Source organism: Nannospalax galili, unplaced genomic scaffold, assembly GCF_000622305.1.
Source record: "Nannospalax galili isolate Female #2095 unplaced genomic scaffold, S.galili_v1.0 scaffold794, whole genome shotgun sequence".
Taxonomy (NCBI): Eukaryota; Metazoa; Chordata; class Mammalia; order Rodentia; family Spalacidae; genus Nannospalax; species Nannospalax galili.
The window spans coordinates 1,080,584-1,096,996 of record NW_008334566.1 but is presented as its reverse complement, the minus strand read 5'-3'; the positions used below and the strand labels follow the sequence as shown (position 1 = coordinate 1,096,996).

The window sequence follows — 16,413 nt, the reverse complement described above, 5'->3', positions numbered from 1 at the left end:
GATGTTGTTACTGCACAGATGCTTGCACAGGGTTATAGCCCTGGCAAAGGATTAGGGAAGAGAGAGGATGGAAGATTATCCCCCATACCAAATGAGGGCCAGAATGGATAAGCATGGCTTGGGAAATTTTTGATGGCGGCCATTGACAGTCCTGTACCCCTGAACTATGTGGATCCTATAACCTGGCAATTGGATGATCCAGTTTGGGTAGCTCAATGGCCGCTTACAGCAGAAAAGATGGCCGTAGCCACTCATTTGGTGCAGGAACAACTTGAGGCAGGGCACATTGAAGAGACTTGTTCTCCGTGGAATACACCCATATATACCCATATTTGTTATTTAAAAAAGGTCAGGAAAATGGAGATTATTGCAAGACTTGAGAGCAGTCAATGCTACTATGGTCCTCATGGGAACTTTACAGCCAGGTTTGCCTTCTCCAGTTGCCATACCACAAGGATACTTTAAGATAATAGCAGATCTTAAGGATTGTTTTTTCACTATTCCCTTATATCCTGAGGATCGCAAACACTTTACCTTTAGTCTTCCTTCTATTAACTTTAGAGAACCTATGAAGAGATACCAGTGGAAGGTTTTGCCTCAAGGAATGGCCAATAGCCCTACCCTTTGTCAGAAGTTTGTAGCAGCAGCTCTTCAAAATACCAGAAATACTTGGCCATCCATGTATATAATCCATTATATGGATGATACTCTGATAGCAGGTGCAACAGGGGAAGCGGTATTACAATGTTATGCTCAGTTAATATCTGATTTATTTGATGTAGGTTCACAAATAGTCCCTGAAAAAGCACAAACACAGGATCCCTACTCTTATTTGGGTTTTCAGATTAATGGGCAGAAAATAACTAATCAAAAGGCTATCCTTAGGCTTGATAAACTACAAACCTTAAATGATTTCCAAAAGCTATTAGGTGATATTAATTGGCTACGTCCTTATATAAAGTTGACCACTGGGGACTTAAAGCCCCTCTTTGACATCCTTAAAGGGGATGCAAATCCAACCTCACCCAGAACACTTACCGAGGAGGCCAGAGTCACCATACATAGAGTTGAGGAAGCAATTGCTAATCAGTTTGTTACCAATATAGATTATTGCAAGCCCTATGGCTCATGATTTTAATACTCAACTATCACCTATGGGTCTTCTTTGGCAGGAGCCTGATCATCCTATTATGTGGATACATTTACCTGCCTCCCCAAAAAGGGTATTGCTTCCATATTATGATGCAGTGGCTGATTTAATGATTATTGGTCGGGACCACAGACGTAAATATTTTGGTTTGGAACCTCTTCATGTTGTACAACCTTATACCAAGGATCATATTAACTGGTTACTTCAGAACTCAGAAACTTGGCTAATAGCTTGTGCTAATTTGGGGGGGGGGTTAGATAACCATTACCCACCTGACAAGCTTATTCAATTTTGTAACCTCCATACTTTCATTTTTCCATGCATTACTAGCCATCAGCCTTTACCTACTGCCTTGTTGGTCTTTACGGATGGTTCCTCCAATGGAATGGCAGCCTATGCTTGGAACAATCAGGTTGTGCAATTTCAGTTGAACAAAACCTCTGCACAGCTGGTGGAATTGTCTGCCATCATATCAGTTTTCTCTATGTTCCCCAATACACCCCTTAATATATACACTGACAGTGCGTATATCGCTCATGCTATATGCTGTACCTCTTTTAGAAACTGTTCCTATAATTGGGCATATTTCTGAAGCTGCAGATCTTTTTCCTCAGTGCCAGCACCTCATCTGCCAGAGGACAGCCCCTTTCTTTTTAGGACACATTCGAGCACACTCTAGTCTTCTGGGGCCTTTAATGGCCAGCAATCAGGTCACCAATGCAGCCACCAAACGTTGCTATTGCTACTCCTTCTAACATTACTCAAGCTCAACAGGCTCATGAGTTACATCATCTTAATGCAGCTTTCCTATGATTAATGTTTAGACTCACCAGAGAACAAGCTAGACAAATAGTTAAAGAAAAGACTTGTGTCACTTTCCTCCCTGTTCCCCATCTAGGAGTCAATCCTAGAAGACTTGTCCCTAACATGCTTTGGCAATTGGATGTATCTCATTGTAAAGATTTTGGCAAATTTAAATATATTCATGTTTGCATTGATACTTTCAGTGGACTTCTCTGTGCTTCATTACAAACAGGGGAAGCTACTAACATGTTATTGCTCATTTGCTCCACTGCTTTTCTACTATGGGTACCCCAAAACATATTAAAATGGATAATGGTCCCGGATATGTATCTCAAGCTTTTCAAAATTTCTGCAACAACTTGCAGATAAAACATACAATGGGAATGCCTTATAACCCAGAGGGTCAAGGCATAGTTGAGAGAGCTCATCTCCTCATCAAAAATATGCTAAATAAAGTAAAAAAGGGGGAATGGTATCCCATTAGGGGATCCCCCAGGAATTTATTGAATCATGTACTCTTTATATTAAATTTTCTAAATTTAGATGCTCATGGTAAGTCGGCTGCAGATCACTTTTGGCATCCAGAATCAAAAAGACAGCATGCCATGGTCAAATGGAAAGACCCCCTGGATAATTCGTGGCATGGCCCGGATCCAGTATTAATATGGGGCAGAGGATCTGTCTGCATTTATTCACAGCAACATGATGCAGCCCGCTGGTTCATGTACTCTTTATTTTAAATTTTTTAAATTTAGATGCTCATGGTAAGTCGGCTGCAGATTGCTTTTGGCACCCAGAATCAAAAAGACATTATGCCATGGTCAAATGGAAGGACCTCCTGGATAATTCGTGGCATGGCCCGGATCCACTATTAATATGGGGCAGAGGATCTGTCTGCATTTATTCACAACAATATGATGCAGCCCTCTGGTTACCTAAATGCTTAGTAAAACAAATAGATACTAACCAAGGTTCCAGGGAAAATGAGATTCCCTGAGGAAAATTTCTCTGTTCTTTTCCAGCTAAAACAGACCAAGCCCACTGGGATGGAAAATCCTGGTTGGAAAGTCTTCGCTGTTGTGCTCATCATTGCCGCATTTGCCATCACCATCTTCCTTATTACATTGCTTATTTTGGACCTTCTGGAAGAGCTCCAGAAAAGTTAAGATGTGGATCCTTTGTCTAATTACCCTGTGGACTCTCATTCATATGAGTGACATGACCAATCCTCATATGCCTGTGCAGGTTACTTGGATAATCACCAATCTAGAAACTGGAAATCCCGTGTTAAAGCTGTCCGCTGCTCATCCCCCCAATACTTGGTGGCCCCCGCTAGATGTGGATCTTTGTACCCTGGCAGATGGGGCATGGGATTATGGTGTGGCAACTGTCAGTAGGGATACAGAGGATGCTTCAGCGGGATTTAATTGTAAATTTAAGTTGGGAGTCCAATTTCTCAGACAAAAGAAATTTTACGTCTGTCCAGGACCCTAATATAAGCTTAGTTATGGGAGACCTGATCAGTATTACTGTCCACGTTGGGGATGTGAGACCACTGGCCAAGCTTCTTAGTTAGGTTTTGCCCATGGAGATTACATCACTGTTATACGTGACACCATGAACCCCCCATGTGAGCTGGCTTGGGGATCTAAGCCCCGCTTCTGCAATCCCCTGCTCATTAGATTCACTGATAAAGGAAAACAGTTTACTGGTTGGGATGGTGTCAATACCTGGGGCTTATGATTGTTCCTCCAGAGAGCTTCAGGTGACCCTGGAATCTTATTCACGATCATGAGGCGACAAGCGCCCCTTGCCACAGCAATAGGACCTAATCCCATTCTTGTCCCTAGACTTATTACGGACGCAAAAACAAACAGACCCTTGATTTCACCTCCTCCCATTTTCAGCCCATATCCTGCCACCGTGGGAAGATCCACTGAACAGTCTCTTACACCCTTTTCTCCAATCTGCCATTACCAGCAGTCCTTAGATTTTATTGAGATCATAAATCAGGCCTATAACCTTTTCAATGCAACTGACCCTGAACTAGCTAAATCATGCTGGCTTTGCTATACTGTGGCTCCTCCTTACTTGGAGGGGATTACTACTTCCGGCCCTTACAATATCTCTCATAATTCTTCTTATTATAAATGGGGTTCTACACCAAAAAATTACCTTAAAACACATTTCCGGGTCAGGACTATACATTGGTACAACAGGACTGTGCATTGGTACAGTCCCGAAGCAGTATTCCTCCCTTTGTAATCAAACTGAGACCTTTTTTGCACCCACCAGTACCTTTGTTCTCCCACCTCCCAACACTTGGTGGGCTTGCTCTTCAGGACTAATGCCTTGTATCTCCGGAAGTGTCCTTAATGCAGGAGGCTTCTGTGTTCTTACCCTTCTCTTTCCTCGTCTGGTATACCATTCAGATCAGGAGGTCCTGCTGTCATATTCACCCTCGCTCTCTCCCTCGCTCTCTCCCTCGCTGAGTTATAAAAGAACTCCTGCAGTTGTAGCCTTAACCCTTGCAACTTTAATCAGCACTGGTGTGGCTGCAGGGATAGGCACAGGAATGACTGCTTTGATACAGGGGCAAGATCAATATAACATTTTACACACTAGCTTAGACCTTGACCTTAAAAGAATAGAAGAATCTGTAACTAAGCTTCAAGATTCTGTTGGGTCATTGGCAGAAGTAGTTTTACAAAACTGCAGAGGGTTGGATCTCTTGTTCCTGCAACAAGGGGGGTTGTGTGTAGCCTTAAAAGAAGAATGTTGTTTTTATAGAGATCATGCAGGCATCATTAAGGACAACATGGCAAAAATCAGGGAAGGATTGGAGATCAGAAGAAGACAACAGCTAGTATCTCAAGGATGGTTTGAGTCTTTATTCAACAAATCCCCGTGGCTGACCACTCTCATATCCACTCTTTTGGGACCCCTGATTATCCTACTTTTATTAATCTCCCTCAGACCTTGTGTGGTCAAATGACTCATGGTATTTGTCAGACAGCAGATAGAGGCTCTCCAGGCAAAACCAATACAGGTCCATTATCATCGCCTTGATATCATGGATCAAGAGTTTAAAGGGACGCGTTGCTATGATGACGCTGCTAGTCATCCCCCTTGAGAGATGAACTGGACAGTCAATGACGGGCACGTGAGAATCCCCCCTTGATGGCAACCTAAGACAGGAGGGTAGTCTAATGCTACTACCTTATCCAATGATGGGTAAGCCCTTGGGGAAGGATACTCCAACCTAAGACAGGTGCAGTTCCCTAAGGGTCTAGCAACCTTCGATCCCTAAACTCTGTAAAGTAAAAAAGGGGGACCTGTTGGGAGCCTGAGACTCAGCCATTTCTCAAAACTGCTGACAGACCTGAGTTGGTGACTTTCCATTCTGCCCACCATCCTCCCACGGGCACAGGACAGAGCCCGCAGCCTTGGCCCGCAGCCTTGGACTATTTCCCATTCTCCTCCCACAGACACAAGACAGAGCCCGTGGCCTGGGCCCATGGCCTTGGCCCATGGCCTTGTTCTCCTTTCAGATTCCTCCCTTAGGGTACATCTGGGCCCCTGTGTTCTGGCTGATATGATCACTCATTCTTTGCTCCTTTGTTTTCATTCTCTATTTAACCTCATGCTTGAGCTGCAATAAACGAGACTTGATCAGAACCCTGTCTTGTCTCCATTTCTCTTGTCTCTTGCTCCATCCAAATCCTCACTCCCCACTCCAGGTACCCCATGTTGCTGACCCTGCGGGCTAGGGAAAATTAGTAGATGTGAAAAACATTACTATTGAAATCTACCTGTTGACTTTATAACCATGCTCAGATGCCAAGGAGCTCAGAAAGTAACCAACTATGACTAGTAATAATCAGATATATAGAGATTAGAAACACATGTGCAAATATCTTAATGTCAATTGCATTAAAAATGAATTTTTCCATATGAAACTGTGTCTTTTGAAGTAATGAAATGGAGAGCTTTTTTAAAGGCTAAAACCTCATTTAATTTTATGTCTTATAGGGTTTATACTGAGTACAATATTGTATAACTGTAATAATTCAGCTGTAAACCTAAAACTTTACAGTAAGTTTTGAAAGAGATGCATCTTAGCTCTGGAAATTGTTATTGAATATGTCAATGTTGTTGTAATGAAATGCTTCTAAGTATGTGTTTATTAAATAAATAATTTTTAAAAAAAAGAAAGCAGGCTGAACAGGGGTCAGGAGAACAAGCTAGTAAGCAGTGTTCCTCCATGGCCTACAGTCTAGCTCCTACCTCCAGGTTCCTGCCCTGAGTTCCTACCTTGGGCTCCCTGATGAACTGTGACACAGGAGATGAAAGAGAAATATCCCCTACCCTCCCCTACCTGCCATAAAAAGAAAAGGTGGTAGGAATTGTCTTGGCATTTAGGGTAAAAATATCCCAAAGAAATGGAACCAGTTTCTTGGCTAAAAGTCAAAATGTCCTTGGGCCTGTTAGTAACATACTCTGTTCCAAGGCCAAAAATGTCAAAAGTATTTGGGAGCTTGTATTTAATCCTTAAAAGATTTTAAGGCTTCCTCTTTGGGGGGGAATGTTGGAGGGGAGGGAGTGGGCATGGATTTGATCAAAACACCTTGTAGGCATGTATGAAATTCTCAATAAAGTTCTTGTAAAAACTAAAAAAAAATTATTTATTATTATTTTAATTTTAGGTGTATGAATGTATTGCCTGCATATAGGTAAGTGCACACTTGTCATTCAGTGCCCATGGAGGTCAGAAGAGGGCATCAAATTCCCTGAATTTGGAGTTACAGATGATTGTTAGCTGCCATGTTGGTGCTGGGATTCAAACTTGGGTCCTCTGCAAGAGCAGCCAGTACTCCTAACCACTAAGCTATCTCTCCAGCTCCTCGTGTCTATTTTTTATGCAGTGAAATATTATGCTGATTATTGAATATTTAGATTAAGTCTTGAATATGAAGCATGAGTCCATTCTTTAGTATTGTGTAGGATATTCTTACTTTGCCTTTCTACACAATCTGAAGAGTCAGTTTAGGAGTATTCAAAAAAGACATTGCATGGGACTGGAGTCCTACAAGCTCCTGGGAACCTGCCCATATGATTCTATGGCAGTGGTATCAGTATGCACAGGTCCCGTGAAAACTCATGCAGACAATAAGCCAGCATAGATCTAGGAAAATGAACAATAGACCTCAATCTTATCTGAAGGAGTGTTGGCAAGTGATTGCTGCTGGATGATGAAGAGTTGATCTTCCAAAAACAAGGGACTCTAGAGAGGCTGATTAGATTTAGTGGAGGAACTTGCACTACAGCTTGGGACACTGACAACCTGGTGGGCCTTGACAGGGATGACCGAGTATATAGGCTCCAGTGGGGTCGGGGGGAGGGTGCCAGTGGGGACAGGGACATAAAGATGGTTCATAAGAAAAAAAAAAAAGAAAGCTAAGAAAGTTAAAGATTCAAGAAAGTCAAGGAACTTAGAAGACTCATGAAAAAAGGTTATATAAGCAGTGAACAATTTCTAAGGAGAAAGGACTCCGCATCAAAGATGCCTGAAAGTTGAGGTGTAAGGAAGGTCCTGTGATAGCTTTCCTGAGATGTCACCCATACTATGGTGGGGTTCTGTGTGATAGAGCTGCCTCTGAGTCGGTAATGTTCCTAAAAACAACCACAAGCAACTCCTTCGTTCAACAAGCTAGATTTAGGTGTAATTGTTTCTTCAGTCTGACATTACTGTGCTATTTGAGAAATAGAGACATTTGTTTAGACCGCCCCAGAATAAAGTAACACCAGAATGACCTATCCCTTCCATACTTATGCCTTTATGAAACTGATATGGACAGTTTCTTGATTGCATCATTCCACTTCAATTTCTGACATTGTGTTTGTTTTATAATTTTTTTTATTAATTTAAACTTTAATCATTCTGTTTCTATAAAAATAAAGATTAAATGATAAGGTAAAAAAAGACATTGTTGGGCTGAGAAGGTGGTTCAATAGATAAAGCACTTGACATCTGAAAGTAATATGGGGATTCAAATCCCCAGAACCCATAGAAAGTAGGATATGGTAGCAAATATCTGTAATCTTGAAGCACCTACCATCAGATGGGAGGGAAACAGGAGAATCCTTTCAGGTCATGAAACCTGGTGCGTGCAGCTGAGAACAAGAGATTAATTCAGTCTCAAAGAAAGTGGAAGGTGAAGACTCAACTGTATTTGAGGTTGTCCTGTGATCACCACGAATGCATTATGGTACATGTGTCCATTCTCACACACATAAACACAAATACGTAAATATATACTGCACATATTGTATACCCATAACAATTTTTTTATTACAAAAAGGAAATTGTCATGCTTTTGAAGGGGATTCTTAATCTACAATTGTCATCTGAACAATATTAAACCCAGTGACACAGAGAATGTCCCCATTTATTTAGACCTTCTTTGATTTTCTTTCATCAGATCACTGTTCCAAAGCATTGATCTTGTGTGTATTTTGCTAGATTTAAACTTGTGTGCTTTATTTTTTAAGCTAATGTAAATGGTATTTTGTTATTAATTTCAAATCTCTCTTGTTCAATGATATACAGGGAAATAAAGGACCTGTCTATAGTGATGTTGTGTTCATCCACCTTTCTATAATCATTCCTCAGTTTCCATTGTCTTTGTTGGTGCTGAGGTTGATTCCTTGCTATGTCTATATGAATAATTCTGTCTTCTGTGATTAGATCTTTTTGTTTGTTATTTGTTTTTCTTCCTTTAAATCTGAATGCCTTTGATTTCCTTTCTTACTCTTCTCTTCTTTCCTTAGTTTGAATTTCCAGTACAATGCAAACAAGAATGAAGACAGCAGACACCCTTACCTGTTCTTCATGTTTTCAGAAAAGCACGTAGCTTCTTAATGATTATTTTTTTCAGAAAATAAGCATCTATGCAAGTACCAATGAAGTAAACAAAAAGAATGTCTCCAGTATACCAGAAGTTTCTTTAATCCCAACCCTAATTTACCACCTATCTATAATTAAATTACTTCCCTAATTTTTGTTGTATCACTTCTTGAACCATAAACACAATAAAGCCTAATTTTAGAATTTCATGTAAAAGTAGCCATACAGTATCATTATTTGGGATCTGGAATTTTCACTCAGTAGGGTATTCTCAGATTCAACCACATTATTTTTGCTATACTTTGCCTGTTTTCATTGCATTTGCGTAGAATGCTAACAAAAGTTTTTTGTGAGTGACATGATCTTCCTATCTTTCAAAAGTCTCAAACCAATGAATGGGTATATGCTAGTGACTCATCAAATCTAAATAACTTCTTTAAGTCTTATCAGTCAAGTTTTCAATAATAATGATTAATGTTTTAAGAATACAACTGTTTCATGTCAGTGAAAAGAATATTGTCTTTTTCTAAGGTATTTTGGAAAAACTTCAGTGGTTAAAAATTAACTTTATGCTGAACATATAGGTTCAATACCAAAAAATTGTTTCCATATGGAATGTTTCTTCTAAATACATAGTTCATCCTTATATCAAAAAGATACATAGTCAGGACTGGGCTGTGTTTAGAGGCACCATCTGAATGTCCTAGATAAAATGAGTAAGCATGAAGCTAGATATAATAGGCACTCTCAACTTACGCCGTTTTAGAGAGGGGTGTCTTTTGGAGACATGGTCTCCCTGTAGCCCCAACTGGCCTGGAACTCACTATGTAGACCAGGATGGCCTTGAACTCAGGAGGCTTTTGCCTCCTGAGTGCTGGGATTCAAGGTGTGTGCCACCACACTCAGGTGCCATTTTAACTACTCTGCCAGATTCAACATCAATAGGAATATCATATCCAAAGATTTCAAAAGTCTTTGAAAAAATAGGGAAATATATGATTTGATATACTCAATTCTAAAATGTATTCATTTCCTTCTACTACATAGTTTGGCCTTTGGAAATTAAAACAGTTCTCTATCATTGGCCTATTTTGCCAAGTAATATAAAATTATTAAGCAAAAATCAAATTCTTGGCAGGTAAGGAACTCTATCACATTCCAAGTGTCTGTCACAAGATGACACTAGGGAACTTTCCAAATAAAAGTGGGGAATAGGGGAAGGGATTTGTTAAAATATACTTTTACTCACAAATTTCTGAATCTTAACTAAATTTTTATATTCCCATATAATCATTAATCCACCTCTTTTAAGTTTTCTCTAAAAGATACGGAATAGACTTTCCACTACCTTAAGCTGATAAAATTGATAGTTTTAAATAGTAGATTAAGAATGCAAAGTCAATCCAATGAAGTTTCAGTATGTAAAGTGAAATAAAAGACTTAATGTCTTTCTTACCAGGCAGTAGATTTAAATAGACATATTAGGATAGTCTTATTCTCAGTATGAAGAAATAGAAAATAGAAAAAAAGACGATTTAAAGCAAAAAGATTATAATTGGCACTGTGCTTATATTAAATTAAAGTATATTGTTTATATCAGAATAATCCATTGTTTTTAATGGCTTTTCATCAGAAAATACTTAGAATTAATACATTTCATAATAATTCTAATAATAGAATTGTTATTCTAAGGTATCAACTTAGAGTGACTTAATACATTTTAACATGACTCACAATACAAAAGTTACTAAACAACTTCAGATTTTGTGAAACTAACCCAAATAATATTGCCAACATATTATTTTCTACTAAAACCTTGATAGAAAAAAAAAAATTATCCCAAGGGATGGAAAATATATAGCACTAGCAGCTTACGTTTGGAGGGCTAGACTTGCGTTCTCTCTCCCAGGATCCAGGAGTCTTCTTTGTTATTCTGGTCCCCCGTTATCCAGAATAATCTTCTACTTCCAGATTCAGTCAGGACCAACTTCAACAGATGTCTATTATTTGTTTTATCTGGGTGGGAAGGAGTCTACTTTCAATTAATCATGACAAAATGCAAAGTTTCTTCTTACTCTTAGGGAGTGGGAACTTTAATCTATTCTCTTTTAGAGCTGAGATAAACAGAAATGTAGGAATTGCCTTGTTGAGCATTATACTCAATGAATATAGTATTTTAACACCACTAAAAGAAAGTCACATTTATCTTCTTTTCGTCTTGATGATTCGGCAGCATACCAAGAGAAAATTAATATTCAAAGTCCAAATGACTAGAGAAAGCTCCTCAAATGTATTTTTAAAAGACTGACATAATTTTGCAAATCTGTGAATTTGAACAGACTGGCAGAGACGATTAGGTTTCAAACATTTTTACTCATTCATTTTAATGTCTTAGGCTAAAGAATTACAGGATGATTAGAAAAGTGTAAAGAAAATCCATTTAAAAAAAATTTAATGGAATAATAAAAAGATGATTTAAATGGCCTGAGATAGATGAGAAAGACAGCGATCAGTGTATGTAAGACAGCAAGAAATCTGGAACAAGAGTTTTGCTTAATGTCACTAAATTTGGAAAATGGCTGCCCAAACAGGGCATCCTGGGCAAATTAGAGTGCATTACATGGATATGGGCTAAATCTAATTTTATCATAATTCCCTAAAAAATATACTAAGGGTAAGAGAGCAGACCACAGTCTACTTTTCTTTACAAAGGCAATGAAATGTGATATAAGATCATCTGACCTTTGGTGCTGTGAACATTCATAAGATTAAAAGAATTAATTCTATTATACAAATTTTATCAAATGGAAGTTTCTGATAGTATTTTCTGCCTCATTAAAATTAAGTATTAAGAGAAATGTCTTCAGCTTGTACTGGGACCCCAGATAATATCCCATGTCTTATCTTAAAATCATTCACTCTCTTTTACTAAGTAATGTTACAATATAGAAAATATCCTTTAGAGTAAAATTGGAAATAAAATATAGATATTGGGGAAAATGTTCATGGCAGCACTTTAAATTCTGATTTTGTTTAGAAACTTAACACATTACACTAGTGATTGTCATTTTTTAAAGTTTTGGAAAACTGTAAACAAAGTGAATGAATATGTATATAAGAATAGCTAAATACAAAACCTAAATTGCATATGAGCAAAACAGCATCTCTTAAGAACATATGCCTAATCACAAATAGTTATTTTTCTTATCCCATTTCCCTGCTATAACTCAAAATTATATGAGGTGAGACAGAAACACAAACTTTACTACCAAAGATTTAAGAATATTATGTGAGAAAATGCTTTGTTTCCTGAAGATCCAACTAGTCTTGACCTAATTTATTTTAAAAACTCACTACAAAAATGTAACAATATGTACTTCCTATAGCAACACATCCATGTGGCCATTTGAAAACAGGGAGTTTTCCTTTCATTTCTAGAACTGAGAAACAGTTTTGCAACATTTTGGGTCACTGAAACTCAATACATATTTTTTCCAGAAGCCTTTGAATTGATACAGGATAAATGGAATTAGTAGCAAATACTTTTGTTTCCCTGGTCTGTAATGTCATCTACAGCAATACCTGTGCTAATAAATGCCATATGTAGCCACCAGACATATGAGAAGAATATGGCAGGTCCTCACAATGTAGAGTCTGAATGTGGCTAAGGTTACACTTATGATTAGAAATACATGACTTTATTGACAAGGAACCAAACACACACACACACACACACACACACACACACACCATATATACACATATACACACAGCATACACAACTTGCAAACATACGATACAGTATATACAACGTGCATACATACAATGCATATACATACAGAACATGTACACATACACATATCCATATATAGAAGGCATATATACAACATACATATGCACACCATACATTCACATAATATATATACCTACACACACAAACCTTTATAGGCATAAATAGCTGCACTTGGCCTTTTGATAAAACTTTCTTAGAAGAGCAAACTCATACTTGAAAACACAAACATACGTATTTAGCCCTAGAATATATAACACAAAATATACTAACATACTAATTGTAGCTCTCACAAATGATGATCATGATGCTTTACCAGATTACATAAAATTTTTGTTTTCAGATAATCTGAACTACAGCACAACATCATTAACATCTAAGAATATGTATTCATCATCTTCATTATAGTATCCCCTAGGACACAATTAGGTATTAAGTGGGTGGTTTGGGGGTTTTATTTGCTTGTTTGATCATTGTTTTAGTTTCTTTTCCTGTTGATGTGATAAAATACCTTGGCAAAGCCATCTCAAGGAAGTAAGGGATGATTCTTCCCCAGTTAGTTCAAGGGTCCAATCCATTGCTATGCAGAAGTCAAGGCAGCACGAACCTGAAGCTCTGTTACATTGTAGCCACAGTCAAAAAGAAGAGAGCCATGAATCACTCTGTTGCTCAGTTCTTTTTTTCTGTTTATTTAGTCCTGGATCTCAGTACAGGAATGATGTCATCATAGTAGGTGGGTCTTTCTACCTCAGTGCAATCAATATAATCCTTCATTGGTGTGTTCAGAGGACCAATTCTCAGATGATTCTAAGCTTTGTCAAGTTAACAACACTAATCATCACAGTTATCAAAACTCTATATACTACCTTTGAAAGTCAATAATAATTCTGTATAATTAAAGAATTATTAATGTTGATAACTAAACATCAGTCATTAAATTAGAACAAAAAGACTTTGTCTCTATGGCTCAGTACAGAGCTAGCACTGAGTAAGTGAGAATTATGGTAAGGTTTACCATCCATTCTGGATTGCCTGGTATGGATCAGACTCATACCAAGCTCAGCCATGAATACCTATCCTTTTCCTTCTTAGAACTAGCCAGGTGGTGATCTGGCCTCCACCTGGTGTAGGGGCTAAGAACTCAGCAGACAGACTGAGAGTGCCAGATCTGGCCTCCCTGGGTATAGGGGCTGAGACCTCAGCAGACTGCCTGAGAGCATCTGAATCCAGCCTGTACTTGGTATAGATGGAATCCCACTGAAATGGGCCAACAGCACATGGAAAACAGATGATGCAGAGATCTGAAAGTTCAATACTTTGTCACAATGGTAGGAAGATCATTCCACACCTATCACCCCCTCCAAAGCTCAGTAACCTTTGTGGAAGAGGTTGATGGAAAGAATGTCAGAGCTGGAGGAAGGGGTGGAGTGTTAACTGGAAGTGTCCTCTGACCACTATGCCAGTAACCTTTAGTCACACCTCCTTCCCATGTTCATCAAGGAGTGGATGGGGGGTCAGTTACCCCTCCCACCCAATCAGTTGACCTTAGCTGCATGTGGGGGAAGGGCTAAGGATCTATAAGCCTAGAATCCCAAGAGGCACCTCTCTCTCCATTTTGTGTGGCTGTCAGGATCTATATTTGAATGTGGACTTTCCAACGCAGCTGTAAATGGGGGGGGGGGTGAGAGTGCCCACTCTTCTGTAAATAAACCACCCTATGCCCTGTTAGCAAGCCCAATAAATGTATTATGATTTTTAAAAAAAGGAAGAAAGGAAGGAAGGAAGGAAGGAAGGAACGAAGGAACGAAGGAAAGAAAGCAGAACCAATGGAAGCCTTCATTATTCCACCAAAGTTGATCTTGTGTTGGAAAAATCTTTTGGTCTTTAATTTCTTATTCCTATTTTTTATCCCCTTAAACTTTGTTGTATATACATTACCTGTTTCAAGTTATTTCTGGAAAAATGTGTTAAAAATTGCCTCTCTTTGGAATTAAAAAAAGAAAAAAGCTAACCCAGTTTGGATACCTATTCACTCAAAATATCAGCAATGTATTATTTGTTTATCATTTGATTATGTGTTTACATTAACAAATTATTGTCCATTTTAGTTGTTTTACAGTCACATGCTTCTACTACTATAAAATGTAACTACTTTGAAGAATTAGAATACAGAATTCCATTATGTTGACATTAATGAATTCACATAGATGGTCAAGACCACTGAATTATCATTTCCTTAAAGTTAGTCATTGGTCATCAGTATAGAAAATGTCACTTAGTGAAAAATCCAAATACAGTTTCTTGGTATCTGGCTTGCTTAGCACCTCAGATTCATTTAGTTTACTGTGTGTGACTTCCCTCTCAAAGTCCTCTAATGTGCACAGCACCAGTCTTTCCTAGCGGCCCCTCTCATAGATCACAGACTGCCTTTTTTCAGTTTCCATTGGTCTATAGTCCTAGAGCTCCTGAATATCAGTTGGCTCAAGATTTCATTTCAGTTTTTTTTTCCAATCTGTGCTGTGATGTATTAACCACTACTAGTTACAAATGATTTCTGTTATGGTTTGGATCTTAAATATCCTCTGAAGACCTTTTATACTTAAGGCTTGGCTTCTATCCCATGGTAATACTGGGAAGTTGTAGAACTTTTAAGAGGTGGGGCCTAGTAAAAGGAACTTACATCACTGAAGATGTGCCCAGTAAGGGAGATATTGAAGACCCCACCCACTCATTGATTCTTGGCTACTATGAGATGAACAGAACTTCTTCGCACATGATGTGACAGCCCACCATAGGATATACTGGAATCTCAGAAACTGTGAACCAATGTAAGCTGCAGAGTTTTTATACCATAGTGACAATCTGCCTGACAATAATCCCCAAAAGTATAGATACAGTTTCCCCCTCTGCCCTGATCTGCTGATTTAGAGTGACTACTTGGTATGCAATCCCTATCTAGTTGCCCTCACTCAACCCTTATCTTCAGCACAACCTGGGCACATTTTTCTTGAAATTAAATCAGAATACTGTCTATGCCCAATTAGAAATATAGGGAGTAATGTTCTACAAGAGGGTCACATATACTAGAAGACAAAAAGAGCACCGAAGGATAGAAAAAATAGACACCTGTTTGTGATTTTTCTTTTCAATCCCAACATGTTTCACTTACAAAAGTTCTTTCAAGTGCTGTTTGGAGACAAGTATCACCAGAAATAATAATAAGATGTATGATGAAGCTTAAAAAAATAAAATAATGAAGATAAAAGTATAAATGAGACTACATACAATTTGTTGTGAGAAACAGTCTGAAAGAGTCCTTAACTAGTATTAGATTCCCACCATTTCTGATTTGAAAGTATGCAGATTTAGCATAGTCAAATCTGAATGTTTCAAGAAAGGCTAGGAAAAAAGTGTTGTGTGTTTATAGTTGTTTGGGCATGTGAAAGAGAAACATAGACCTCCAATCTTTAAGATTCAACAATCAATATAATATTTAAAAGATAACAAATGACAAGAAATGATATTTTCAAGCTCTACAAGGAACATGGACTATACCATTTGGCATCAGGTTTGGATGAGCAAGCCCATGGTCTAACATCCATGGTATGACATAACTTCTAAAAGAAGTCTGGTTTGACTTCTAATCAGTATTTTTTCCATTAAAATATTTAATAATAAATGTGTTTTTTTACTGAATGTTTGTGATTTTAATGCAATATAATTTGATGGTATTAAGATCCTTCCTTATCCCAACCTTCCCTT

The 16,413-nt window shown here is 38.2% G+C and overlaps 1 protein-coding gene across 1 annotated transcript in view; it reads right to left on the bottom strand.

The window, feature by feature from the left end:
- Nucleotides 1-16,413, bottom strand: part of Foxp2 (forkhead box P2) — a 648,199-nt gene that overhangs the window by 559,707 nt on the left and 72,079 nt on the right. The window contains exon 2 of the mRNA XM_029561780.1: nucleotides 10,737-10,877. The gene's annotated coding sequence lies outside the window, so the exon portion shown is untranslated. The remainder of the gene's footprint in view (nucleotides 1-10,736; nucleotides 10,878-16,413) is intronic.